This window comes from Arachis stenosperma, chromosome 5, assembly GCF_014773155.1.
Source record: "Arachis stenosperma cultivar V10309 chromosome 5, arast.V10309.gnm1.PFL2, whole genome shotgun sequence".
In the NCBI taxonomy this organism is placed as follows: Eukaryota; Viridiplantae; Streptophyta; class Magnoliopsida; order Fabales; family Fabaceae; genus Arachis; species Arachis stenosperma.
Genome location: NC_080381.1, coordinates 119,790,721 through 119,806,185, shown reverse-complemented (window position 1 = coordinate 119,806,185; position 15,465 = coordinate 119,790,721). Strand labels below are relative to the sequence as shown.

The window sequence follows — 15,465 nt, the reverse complement described above, 5'->3', positions numbered from 1 at the left end:
ATTCACAGCAGGAAAAAAATAGACACCACTTTCTTCATTTTTTTTCCCGAAATGGTATGTGTAGAAGAAGGTAGGTTTCAATCAAGCTATCAACATGCATATAAGTGGAAACAATCTACCTTTATCTTCTGATTAAGCTAGAGGAGCCCTTTGTTTTTGGCTTCATTGATTTGACCTTTTCTTCAAGAAGCTTCTTCTTCTTTTCTTCTTTGTGTATTGTCTGAAAGACCAAGCTTGCGACCAAGAACTCTCCGTTTCTTCTAGGATGTGAACCTTAGCATAGCCATCTTGTCATGCGTGGGTGAGAGAAGAGAAGAACGAGAACAGAGAGTTGGTTCCGTGGAGAATGGATTAGTTCAGATGCAAATGAACTTTAGTTACTTGGTTAGCCACTAAGTTAGATAAGGAATAGACTTGGATCACCTAAAGGAATTGCTTATGAATATTGGCTTACTTCATCAAATTTTTAGGCCTTTGTGATTAAGCTTTCTCTTTCTTTGATCTTTGATGAAATGAGTAGGAAGGACGAAGCTCTCTTTCTTGTGTTTTGTTACTGACTGGAGCAATAAGAGAGAGTGAAGATATCAATCTTGTATGAGAAGTTTGGTAGGATCAACTTGGGCTTGGATTTTCTTCTTTTACTTCTCAGCACATTTGGTTTCTTTGCTTAGTGACTTTGGACTCTATTGGTTAGATTATTCACTAATAAACTTGTTTTTGTTTCCTTCCAATTGGGCTATTGATTCTTTGATTTATGACCTGCAACACTTAAACAAACACATTCAAAATTAATTAATCACCCAATAAAATAATGTTTGTCATCATCAATTAAGTTAGTTAATTTCTTAACTCAAAAAACTATCTGTAATTTTGGTTCAAGAAGAAGATCTGAATCATTTTTAGCTTGAGACAAATAGATAACATAATATGTGGATATGACTTCGAGGTCAAGAAAATAACTAAGAGAACCAAGATTTTTCATCTCAAAAGTGTGGTGAAGAGATGCTTTAAGATTAGAGATTTCATCAACATCATCTCTAGTAATGATCATCTCATCAACATACCAAAGTAGAAGAACAACTCCATGCTCACTTTTATGAATAAAGAGAGCATTCTCATGAGGGCTGCAAGTAAAACCGAGATTGCATATTGTGGTGTTAAACTTTTCAAATCATTCACGAGGAGCTTTCTTAAGACCATAAAGAGCCTTATGAAGGAGACATACTTTTCTAAGTGGACAAGGACCTTTTTTTTTCAAATCCTCATTAAGAAATGCATTCTTCACATCCATCTGACTGAGAGACAATTTTTTATGGCAACAATGGCAAAAAGAGCACGAACAGATGTGAGGCGAACAACAAGAGCAAAAGTCTCTTCATAATCAACACCATACTCTTGCGTACATCATTGAATCATGCCTTATAATGATCAATAGAACCATCAGAGCGAGTTTTAATCTTGTATACCCATCTACTACCCACAACTTCTTGATCAGAAGGAGAATTAACCAAGTTTAGAGTGTGTGCTTTTTCAAGTGTCTGGATTTCTTCCTTCATTACTTGTTGCCAATTTAAATTTGTGGAGGCTTTTTAGAATGATGACTTAGGTTCATGGTGATAAAGAATAGTAGAAAAATAATGATAATTAAGAAGATTGGGAGGTAGATTTCTTACCCTAACAGAACGAGTGAGGAATGAGGCATGATAGCAAGAGTAGGAGCATCGTCTGTTCTAGAATCATTAAGCTAAGAGATGGAGAAGACAGAAGAGTAGGAGGGTCGAAAGGTGGACTTGAGATAGAACTTATAGTATCATCACTAGGAAAAAGACTAACATTGGGGTTAGTGAAAAATGGTGACTGAGTAGAATGAATGGACTAAAAAGAGGAGAAACTAGAGAACATGTGATGCTCCCAGAATACAATATGACGATATATATGAATACGTTTAGAGATAGGATCCCAGCAATGATAATCCTTATGTTCAGTTCCATAACTAAGAAAACAATACATGTGTGCCCAATGTTCAAGTTTATTATGTTCATGAGGTTCAAGAAGGACAAAACAGACACAACAAAAAATACGAAGAGAACTATAATATGGAGAAGTATGATAAAGACGTTCAAAGGGAGTCGTGTTACCAGGAACAGTAGAAGGGACTCTATTGATAACATGAACAATAGTGAGAATAGCTTTACCCCAAGCACGCTCAGGACATGAAGAAGAGATAAGCATTGCATGAACTGAGTTAAAAATGTGACGATATTTGCGTTCAGTTTTTCCGTTTTGTTGAGAGGTACCAGGACAAGAAAACTCAAACAAAGTACCCTATTCAACAATAAAATCTAAAAGTTTGGAGTCATGATATTCCATAGCATTATCCCGTCAGAAGTTTTTAATGACCTTCGAAAACTGAGTTTTAATCACAGTGGCAAAGTTAAGATAAAGTTGAGGCAGCTCATAATAATTAGTTAATAAATAAACCTAAGTACAACATGAATAATCATCAATTAAATACTACAAAGTATTGAGCCCCTTCCATAGAAGCAGTGGGAGTGAAACTCCAAACATCAGAGTGAATAAGATCAAATGGAGAGCAAGCAAGAGATGAATTATTATGAAAAGATAAAGTTGGTTGTTTTGCAGTTTGACAAAAAGTGTAATCAAAGGACTCGTTATTAACTTGAACTAAAATACCTATATACATAAGAGGACACAATTTTCCTAAGGAGCTGTGGGCAAGATGGCGATGCCACAAGAGAAGAGTAGAAGGAGATGAAATGGAACAGAGATTTGACGTAGAAGGAACACGAATGTTCTCAAGCTCACACAATCTTCTGACCTTACATCCAGTCCCGATGATCTATCTCATCCGATAATCCTGCACACAACAACCAGAAATAGAGAAATTGACATCAAAATCGAGATCAACAAGATACCGACAGAGATAAGATTAAAGTTTAATTTTGGAATAAAATAAGCATCAAGGAGATAAAACCCTTATGGGTCGCATGTAAGAGAGAACCATTAGCAGTATTGACAGAAGGTGCATTTATAGTTGTAGACAAAGACAAGAAAAGATGATGCAAAGGAGACATGTGATTAAAATAACCAGAATCAAAATACCATTTAAAATTACCTAGAGGAGTGGAAAGAGCAACAGAGGTATTACTAGAAAACGATAGAAGTTGCTTAAGAAGAGACTCAATGTTGGATGGAGAGATTGAAGGTGGGTTGAGAGAAATAGAGTTGTTGGATTCAATAGCAGCCACAACAGCAGTAGAAGCTGACACATTCTGAGAGTAGTTGGGACGAGATTGATAATTGTTTTTATATGAACGTGGTGGTCGAGTAGAATAGGTACTAATCAAGTGTCCCAAGAGCTTATAATAATGGCATAATAGTTTTAAACAGATGGAGACAATTGGACCTTTCTGTTTGCATTTACGACATTCAACAGAAGGACAGTCTGAGAAGAGTGCTCATAACAGTTACAGTTTCGACAAAGTTTACCCTTTCTGTCGGTGGTAGCAAAGACAGTTTCACTCTTAGGGCGAGTTAACCCCAGGTGTGTTTCTTCAGACTTAAGACGAGGAAGCACATATTCAAGGCTATGCAGCGGATTTTGGTGAAGAAGAGAAGCTCGAACCGGCTCGTGGTCATCAGTAAGTTCCATAAGGAACTGTATAAGACACGTTCAGTTACGATAATCCTCATATGCCTTAGCATCAGCAAAATCTTTAAAAATAGGCTCACAAGAGGTCAATTGATCCCAAATAATTTTATCAAAGCAAGAAAGTAAAAAATTTCTTGTTCACGTTCTTGCTTAAGGCTATAAAACTATTTTAGCAGTTGGTACTGATAGGAGAGGTCAGAAATAGTGTAACATTTTGTCAAATGATCCCATACCTCTTTAGCAGTTACAAAACATCCGAACTATAATTGAAAGCCTGGAGTATTAGTGTTGCAGAACCAAGTGATAATTTGATGATTTTTACTATTTCAATCTACCAATTTCTCCGCAAAGTCTTGCTCAACATCCTCCTTGGATTTGGAGATGCCATCTTTTGATTTTTCAATCACAGTTGGTTTAACAGGACAAACAACATTACCAGTCACATAACGCTATGATTTGCGGCCTTTAAGAAATCTTCTCATAGCGTTAACTTAATGAGCATAGTTGGAGCTATTAAGGATAACAGGAATATGTTGAAAAATATCTGATTTTTTCATAATAACAGAAACAAAGATGAGAAAGAGAAGAAACTACAAAATTGGGGTAGAAATCGAAAAAACAAAAGACAGAATCGAAAGAAGCTCACAAAAAAATTTTAGGGGGTCCCACTGTTTGCCACATTAGCAGCCCGGTCAACAGAGGAGTACACGTGGTGACACGTGAAAGGAGGTGAAGAACACGTCAACGCTGATGCGACAAGGATGTGGTACGCGGGTCAAGAGTCGGGTCAAGTTGGGCCAAGAGGGACGCGGGTTGAGAAACGGGTCCGTGTAGACGTTGCGTGGCATGTGGGACACTGCTGGGCTGTTTATCCTAGGTGTGGATCCAACGATACTGGAGATGTCTGGAGGGAGGAAGAACTTGAAGCGAACAGTGAGCTTCAGGGGGGGCTCATGACGATGCGTCTAGTGGTTTCTGGATACGATTCTAGACTCGTTGAACTCGTGACGATGAGACGAAGACAATGGTAAAAGCGGTGATGAACCGAAGCATCGGAAAAGAAACAAAGATTAAGGACAAAGAATACTGCTGGAAGAGAAAACAAAAGGGTTATGAACTAATTTCGATAGAAAAAAAAACTTATGCTCTTGATATCATGTTAAAATTCCAATGGTATTGAAATGTTAGCCAATGGTGTTGAAATGCCACGTACATGAATTAATCTCGTGTTACTGTGGGCTAAGAAAGCGGGGAACTGAAAATATATAGTTGTGAACTTGTGATACATAAAACCATTTTAAATGTTTCTGTAATCTAAAAGGAAAAAATTACCAAAAATATCCATAAAGTTTACGAATACTGACAAAAGTATCTATAAACTAAAGAAATTAACACTGTATCCATGAAAGATGGGTTCTGTACAACAAAAGTATCCAAACCCTAATTTTTGTTATTTTTTAATAAAATTTTCAAGCTATCTCCATCCTCAACTCACTTTTCCAACCTTTCATAATCCAACCTTCACCTTTATAATTCATACCCAAACCTAATCAATCAAATACCAAAAGAACATAAAAATTTTTAAATTCATTCATCCAATTTCAAATTCACTTTAGTAACCAAAAGCAAAAACAACCATCAACCATTAAAAACCAACAAATTAATTCATCCAATTTGAAATTTACTTCTGCAAAAACCAAAAACAGAAGTAGCCATCAACCACATCTTTTGTAAATCAATCTCAGCCTTCATAAAAGACAGAAGCAGATTTAAAAAAATAGAACAGTATCTTTTTAGTAGTAACTAAATCAATTTCTGGAAAGAAGAAAAATAAAATAGAAAATATTTAAAAAAAAGAAATACCTTTTTTTTGCTGACTATAACATCGTCGACGGCAGAATCTCCATCAGCAGTCGCCTCCCTTTTTTCTTCGATTTCTCTTGATCCAATCCTCTTTCTGCATGCAGCAGCACCACGACCCTTTTCTCTTTTCAAGCACGCGACGATGGCATTCTCCTCGGCTGGGTCAGGCACACCACGACAACGTTCTCCTTGGCTGGAACAGGCGCGCGACGAAGGTGATGTAGTCACCTTGAGTGTGAGAGGGAGAAGCAATAAGAGGGGAGGAGATTGGTGGTGACGGGATAGATGGGTGACAAACGATGGTGAGGATGTAGGAGGAGAGTTCTATGACTCTGTGAGGGTTTGAGAGAGGGAGAAGTGAGGAGAGAAGAAGAAGTGAGAAGAGAGAGAGCGACGGTAGAATAGGATTAAGGTGGGGGTAATTTGGGAATTTATTAAAAAATTAACAAAAAATTAAAGTTTGAATACTTTTGTCGTACGAACCCATCTTTCATGGATACATTGTTAATTCTCTTAGTTTATGAGTATTTTTGTCGCCGTTTGTAAATTTCATAGGTAGTTTTAGTAGTTTTTTCAACCTAAAAATCTAAAATTTGAATATTAATATTTAAAAAAAATAAAATAAAATAAAATAAAGAGTATAAAAATTTATATAAAATAATATATGTCAATCTAAAAAACAATTTTATATAAAAACTATACAATTTAGTTAATATGTTTCTTAAAAATACAAGATAAATTTTTTTTCTTCCAAAGTTAGAAATAAGACTCGAACCCGCGATCTATAAGTGAGTATAAAAATTAGGAAGACTATGCTATTTGAGTTATAATTTGTTAGCTACATAATAAATTTTTTATTAGTAAAAAATTTAAATATTTTTATTTAATAAATATAAAATAAATATATTAAAAATTTAAATTTTTTATATTTTTAATAAAAAATTAATTTATAAATTTAACATATATTTTTAAGATACAAGATAAATAAATTCAAAAAACATATTAGATATATAATTATTTATATATTTTTTTAGTCTTTATTATATTTTAAAAAAATAATTTCATGATATTACTTATATAAAAACAAAAATTATTATAAATCATCATTTTTATTCTTTTATAAATATTAAGCTTCCATCCTTATTGTATTCTCACAAATAGTATAACAACAACGTTAGAGATGATCGAAAATATAATTTTAAATTAAAGTATGATGTCATAGGTAAATATAAATATAATGATATATTTGTAGCTTATAAAAATTCTAAAAATTCAAAAATAAATGCTACTTTTTAGGAATTAATTTTAATATGGAGATAAAAGTAGTGTTTTTGTTGAATATTGATATTTAAAATATATTATAGTATTATGAATGTGTACAAAAAATGTTTATATGTGTCGATCAGAATGTTAACAGATGTCTAACACGTATTTTTCACTAGAATAATGACACGTGTTCAATACACAATTTATGTGTTGACTCTCCAATTTTCACTACAAAATCTATTTACCTATAATTACACAAAATAATTTTATTTTTAACAAAAAATACTAATTTTTTTATTTAAAAAAAATTAGCCGCTACTTTCCAGTATAATATAATTTTAAAAGGGAAAAATGTCTAAAAAGAACTTGTACCGGCCACTTCAAATTTTGGAAAAGCTACCAAAAATGCTTTTTGTGAGAAATATATATCACCACAATTTGAGGGAAAAAAAACTTTTACTGCAAAGTGCAAAGCGATTATTATTCTCGGAAGTGCAAAGCGATTATTATTCTCGAGCCCCTTTCCATAAAGCCTTTCTGACTATTCCGAATATATCGCACGTTTTTTTTAACTCGTGACTATTTTCTCCATTTATTGCCGTTATTTTCAAAATTAATTATTTGAATGTCGCGATTTAAATTATATTACTAATATGCCACTATATTTATATAATAATTAAATATTTTATTCTCTGACAGTTTTCTTATATAAATTTTAACGATGATATTAGATATACACTAAAATTAATAATTAGTATAAAATACATATTAAAAATAAAATAAATTATATATATTTATACATAATATATAGTCACTAATTTTGATAACTAATTTTAATGTGCTAATAATATTTTTGTTGTTTTAAACTTTTAAAAATAGTTTCAAGTAAATATTTTTATAATATATATTTTAAATATTCGTGATATAAAAAATTGAAGTATTATTTAAAAATCATATATTAATTTATATTTTTAATGTGCTAATAAAAATTTATATTTTGGATCTATTTTTCATAATTGATCCTATATATTTAATTTAAACTATACAATGTACTATAATATTATTATTTTATTATTATATTTATAAGTATACTTATAACATGTTTAATTTGTTATATATTTTTATATTATTCATGTATTATTATTATTTAATAAATATTTTATATTCGAAATATTATTTATTTATTTATTTTAATTAATCTATAATTTTATTTCTATTATTATGTTATCGTTGATTTTTTTAAAATATTATTGATTATTTAAAATTTGATATTGAAACTTATTATATATATTTAATTTTTTAATTTACAAAATTATAAATTCAGTTCAATCCAAATCACTCAAAATTGAATTGAATTTTTTTAAAAAATTATTTAATTTAAATTGCATTACAAATAAAATTAATATTTAAATCGAATAAATTTTTTATTCAAAATTAATTCTATCCACATCGGAAACACCCTAGTCGGTAGCATGTTCTTTTGTCTTTTACTCTTAAAAGAAATAGAGGCGATGAGTAGTACACTAGTACTAAAAAGCACGCCCTAGTTGAGCAATATTTATTGTTAATTAAGTTTATATGGGAAACAGATGAGAAGTAACTTTCTCATCAGTTGTGGATGCGTGGAAGTTCATGAGTCATGACTCGTTCGCTAGCTGTGTGACTCACGATAGGCATAACCCCAACTACTCAACTAGATAATCAAACTTATATTGGTTGGCTAAGATTTAGTTTTCTTACTCAATTTAGTAACGGGATGGAAAATCAATATATTAATAATGATGTTGAGTGTATATTAAAATTAATTATTAGTATAAAATAAAAATATACAATAAAATATAAATATAAAATATATATTAAAAATAAGTTAAATAGCATATTTATTTGTTAAAATTTTGAAAATTAGTTAAAATTGTTCGGTCAAATCGGTTGAACTGTAAACTAATAAAATTTGCAGTTTGATTAGAAGTTATAATCATAAACCTTTCTTCGTTAAACTAGTTGAGAATCAGTTAGTCGAACTGAATCCGAATCCGGCCAATTTTAAAAGTTTTCTCAGACAGTATTGTTTTGTTTCAAACTTTAAAGAAATCCTAACTAAACTGCAGCACCATCACTCACTCTTCCTTTCACTCCCTTCCTAAATCCGAAAGCAACCCTACCTTCCAAACTCTAAAGACTCAAACCGCAGCCCTAGTCTCCACTCACGAACCCTCTCTTAATCGGTTAATCCTAAAGTATCATTTGGAAGAGAGACAAAGATTGAGGAATGAAACTGAGAGACAAAGGCTGAGAGACAGAGACTGAAATAAGTCTCAGTATTGTGTTTGGTGTAAAGTGAAAGATAGAGACTAAAATAAAAATGAAGTTTTAATTTAATTTGCACAAATGGTAAAGTTGAAATTAATTAATTGAAATAGAGATATTTTAGATATAAAATATTATTAAAGTTTTAGTCTCCGTCTCAAAAAATTTTAGTATCTTGTGTCTCCACTTTTTGGAGGTATTGAAATATTGAAATTTTGGAAACAGAGACTGGAATTTTAATACCAGTCTTTGGGCCAACAAACATGATATTGAGTCTCAGTTCACAGTCTCCGTCCCAATGCCTCAAAACAAACGCTACCTAAAAGCCTCCCCAGTCCCACAATTCATCAACTCATCAGCCAGCAGCTACCACCAGCTGCAACAGGCAGCAACTTCTACCATCGCTGAACTCCTCTCTTCGGCTAGAGCTCACCGTTGCCGCCGAAATTGTGACTGACAGAGGGTGCCGTTGCCAACGTCTCTGCCACTCACCTCCTTCTCCTTGCCGTGGAATCTCTGCTCGGAGTTCTTTTTGTTGCCGTTGCGAACTGCTCCTACTCAACTGTCGTCTCCTTGTCATAACGAGTTCTGTTCCCGGCATCTCTCTCTTCAAGCTCTTTCTCTTTCTCTATGAGGTCACTGTTAGCGCTGTGTTCTTCCGAGCTCACACTCTCTCCGAACTCACTCTGTCACCGCTGTTCCTCTCTCAGTGTCTCACCGATAGACCACTTCTTCTTTAGTTTCATCTTTATTTTCTAGTTAATTTTTAAGATTCTGAGTTGAGTTTGTGTTCTGAAATTGGATTCTAAAGTTATTGTTGGCATGAAGTTTTTTAATTGTTGTATTTAGTTCTGTTGTTATCGAATTTGTGTTGCTGCTTCATTGTAATTACTAATTTATAATTATATAATTTCTGTTACTGATTTTAGATCTACAATTGTGGTTGATGATTACTAAATTGTTGCTTGATTTTCGCAAGATTGCATACATATATGGTTGTTAGCAATGATTGAACCATCTTAGAGCTTTTTCTTTCATAACTTGAATCATTGAATGATTAGCAATGAACTAGTGCTATTCTTTTCTATATTTTATATTTTGTATTCTTGGTGTTGATTGAATCATTGAATGATTAGTTCATTGCAGAATTTTTTTTAGTTAATTTTTGAAAAAAAATGTTAATCTTTAATAAAATTATGTAAAAATTTTATTAAAATTGTGATCAGCTAAAAATTTTGTTAATCTTTATTAAAATTATGCTAAAAATTTTGTCAAAAAAGCAGAGTGTCTATTTGTTTGTTATGATCAATGTTTTGTTAGAGAAGATATAAATTTGCCATCTTTATTTTTAATAAAGAAATAGATGAATTAAATTAACTTAATTACTTAGATAAGTAAATAATCGAATATTTATTATTAATTTGGTTAATTTAATGATTTTTTTTGTTTCTTATGGCTATCTTGATCTTAAATTTCATATAATATTATAAATTTTATACGTATATAAATTTTGACCTTTGATATTTGTTTTTTTTATATTTGACTCATGTGTTGTATTTAAATGTGATTATGAGATTTTAATTGAAATTATACTTTTAATTTGTATATATATTTATATTTTTGTATATTTGTTTATAATTTGATATGTTATTTTATTATAATTCGATTATTTCGATTGAATCACGGTTTAATTGGTTGAATTTTTAAACTAATGAATCAGTAATTCGAGTGGTTTGATTGATCGGTTTGATTTTTAGAACCTTAATATTTATATATACAAATTCATAATAACTAATTTTAATAATTGATTTTAACATACATAATATAATTTAATTTGATTGGATAATAGGAGGAGAATAACAAAATCTATAATTTGGCTATTTGAAATAGCAGTACTGTAATTTCAATGAAAAAATATTAGTTGAGTTTGGTTTATATTTTTATTTTTAGTATATGATGCTGTGATTTCAAAGTGATATATGTGGCAGGCTAGATTAAGAATTTCATCCATAAAAAATAGGATTTTCATCAAAAACTAAACTCAAACAATTTTTCACTTTTCATTCATGGAGTAATCACAATTATTTGACTACTTATAATATTATATCTCAATTTGTTGGGTTTAATTAGGGTAATAATCAGGCTAAAAAGATTGAGAAACAACTTATTTTTGCCTAACTTCTTTAACAGTGGCTACGGAATTAAGGTAGAGAATATACTGTTGTAGTTTGCAGGTAGTAAGTGCGACACTAGATTGTCTCTTAATTTTGCTAAGTATGCAAAATTGATATATAATATAATACACAAAAATAGAATTAGAAAATAAGAAATTAAAAAAAAGAAGCCATTAGCTACCTTACATATTGTATTGTGTTGTAAATATATGGGTGGCAAATGAGATAGGCCGTCCCACCCTATTCGCTTTGAGCTTGTTCTAGGCAGGTTGCCCTGTCCTGTAATTAAGTGGTCCTAGAATTAGAATACGAGCCTATCTCATTTAATGGTAGACAGGCAAGAATATTTTTTTATTATTTTTCACAAGTTTTAGTCTAAATTTTTTATAATTCTATCAATTAAATATTATTATAAACTAAGTTGATAAAATTCTTTTTTTAATAGGAATTGGATTGGACACTTTGAAAAAAGGAATTAAGTGGACGTTTTGTAGGTTTATCCGCTCCGCCTCGCTAATATCCGTGAATTAAGTTAGCGAAAGAGTTCTTTTCTTTAAAATGGGTTTAGTTTTTACTTTTTAGTACAACCTGCTTTTTTGGCAGGTTAAGCGAGATGATTCGGTAAACTTGGATCCATTTGTTATCCTAATTGTAAAAGCATGGGCTACAAATTCATACGTATTGTATTGGATTTATTTGGGTAAACTTTAAAAAAAAAAAATTTTTTTGAGTTATTTTTTTTTTAAAACATCTTATGAAAAAGTAAAAGTAATTTTATGTTTGGGTATTTTATATAAAAAAATTTTTTATCTATCAATTATATTTGGATATAATAATATAAAAGTACTTTTTTGTTATTTATTATATAAAAAATATTTTTTTTAAAGAAAAAAATATATTTTAAAAAAAAGATGTAAATTACAGTTTTTCAAAAAAAATAATTTTTTTATTTTTTTAGTGCTTTTACTTTTACTACTCAAAATTTGCCAAACACGCTAAAAAATAAAAAAAAATATTTTTTCATTGAAAAAAGATATTTTTTTATCAAAATAATGGCGGCCAAACAAACACATTATATAAAATGATTAGCTCATATATCGAATTGTATTATATAAAATGATTAGCTCGTGTATCATATTGTATTATAACAAATTTAATCTATATCCACTAGTGTAACAGTCCATAATTTTATGTTTTAAAATTAGAGACGACCCATGAAATATGTCAAAAAAAAAAAAACCCATGAATTATTTCATGGCTGTCAAAGGCAATGATGTAATTAAGTAGTGAAGTTGTTTAGTGAAAAGTTAGTTTAAAGAAGAGGGATTCTGTTATACTGTTTCGGCTTGCATGTGTGTCAAGACACTATCACTGTTTCGCTTACTAGTATATATAGTGCTTACCCATTTAACAGCCCCAGCTCAGCCCGAACAAAATATTGGATTTTGTATTTTGTTAACTTGCATCATTTTTTCCAATATAGCTTCACATTTGTTATTGTCAGCCACATACATATTGCCAATAATTTTCTTTCATATAATATGAATTGAAGCAGGATTACTAATTCTGACAAAAAAAATGTAGGTTAACTAATTAAAGCACGACCAAGGATTATAATATTCCATTGGAGACAATCAAATACAGTAAGAAATAAAATATTCATATAAATTTTGCTTAGATTATTGTTTATCACAGAGCACGATGATTGAAGAAAGACAACTTGTATCAAAGTCAAACAAATACATATGAAATACGAAGCACATTTTACATATTTTACACAAGCAACCATATTATTATTATAAAAGCAACTTAGAAAAGTGTAGGAGTAAATTCGAGAATTTGATAACTTTGGTAATTAAATTATTATATAGATGTAGTTGTTCATGCATGCAAAACTCTCCGGCGATACTCTCCCAAAGCCCATATTGGAAAGATGTTTCGATATGATGCATAGTTGATGGTACAGTTCCTATAAAACATTCCTGTGGCATCCTGTAATTTTTTTTTTAAATAATTGGATCGGAAATTATTAAAATTATATTGATGACAGAAGCACACATGCATATTGTTTACCAAGTGCTAAGAAAATTAATATATGGAGTAATTACCGGTTGAGGAAAGTCTCCATCTTCCATTTGTGAATTAATTATTAACTTTATTCCTTTGTGTATGGGTGTAGGATCAATCTCAGCCTTAACCAAAACTGAAGTAATTAGCACAATATACATATTTTGCATCTAAAAGTCTTCATTCTCTCATAACATAAAATAAAGAAATGGGAGAAAAAGAAACTTCATTCTCTCGTTTTAAATTTTAACACGTACAAATTTTTTATTTTTTAAATTTAAATCAATCAAATTGGATTATAATTTAATCAAAAAAATTTTATGTACTTTTTTTAAGTATTAATTGATTAAACATATCCATTTTAATCTCTTCTATCAATTTTTTTATGTATTAAATGCATACTAAAAGTTTGGATTATTGATATTATTAATATTTTTTATTATTTTTAAATTTTTTTTTAGAAAAAATACATGTATCTCATTTACGCATGCAAAATTATCTTGAAGAGAGAATTATTTATTTGGGTAAATATTTTTTAAATTTTTAATTTATTTATTAAAATAAAAAATCCTTTTTTTTCAGTCATAAAATATTTTACATAACTTAGCCTTCAAGCCCTTAGCAAAATATTAAAAAAAAGGTGAATTCTACCCAACCCCCTCTAAAATAACATGTAAGTTACCCTTCATAATGTGTCACACTTTAATTGGTCATTATCTTAACTATAGTTAGGTTATTTTGTAATTTATTATTTTAGATGGATAATTGTATAATTTTTTAAAATATTAAAATTCTACCCCGTTAATTGAAGCACGTTCTCACGCAATCTCTTTCTACAGTGTATCATTCCTTAACGGGTCATTGAATTCTCATGGCTCGTAACTTTTTCGTTCTTCCCAATATAGCCAGCGCCCACTTCATTTCTATCTCTTGTCCTCTCACTCAATCCCTTTTTTTGGCCATGACCCATGAATCACTCCTTACCAACATCAACATGTTAATGATTAGTTCAGTTATTAAATTTTTTTTCATTAAAAAATATATATTTATTTAACATGGAATATATATTCATAGTAAAATATAATATAATAAAATAAATCTATTCAAAAATACTTAAAGTATATTTAAAATCATGAACATATATAATAATAAAATTTATACTAATAAAGTAAACATTTTTTATCATACATAAATTATTTAAAAAATAATATATTATTAAAATTAATAACAAATTTAAAATAATAAAATCCAATTTTTACTGTTTTTTATAATATTTTTATTTTTTTAATTTACAATTTATTAGTACTTTATATTTAATTAATGATTAACAAATTATTTTTATAAATTATTTTTTTGTATTATCTTAGAGAAGAGACCAATATAATAGTTTAAAAAATAACGTAAAATTAAAATTTTAAATAAAAATATTAATATTAAAATTTTTAAATACAAAATATTTGTATAAATATTTAAAAGATAATATAATATATGCATAAAATAAATAAAACAGATAAAATGGGAGTACTCATGAGAAATAAATAATTATTTTTGTCTTTTTATTTATTTTAAACATATATTTTATATTTATATCTTGAATATTTATACAATTTGTTTATGTATTTAAAAATTTTAATATTAACTATTTTATTTAAAATATCATTTTTACATTAATTTTTAAACTGTTATATTGGTCTCTTTCAAGATTATATAAAAAATAATTTCTCATGAAATAATTTGTTTAATCATTAATTAAATAATAAAATATTAATAAATTAAAAATTAAAAGAATAAAAATATTATAAAAAATACTTGTAAGAAAGTTAAATTTTATTATTTTAAATTTTTGTTATTAATTTTAATAATTTATCTTTTTTTAAATAATTTATGTATGATAAAAGATATATTTACTTGTTTAGAGTACAAATTTTATTATTATATTTGTATATTCCTGATTTTAATTATATTTTAAGTATTCTGAACAGATTTATTTTATTATATTATATTTTACATATGAATATATATTTCATATATTATTTTTAATGAAAAAAATTTAATAACCGAACTAACCATTAATTATGTTGGTAAGAAGTGATCCACGACAAAAAAAAAGGGATT

At 29.0% G+C, this 15,465-nt stretch overlaps 1 pseudogene; it reads right to left on the bottom strand.

Moving 5' to 3' along the window:
• Window positions 1–13,164: 13,164 nt before the first annotated feature.
• LOC130981244 (lupeol synthase-like) overlaps window positions 13,165–15,465 on the bottom strand; it is a 46,458-nt pseudogene continuing 44,157 nt past the window's right edge.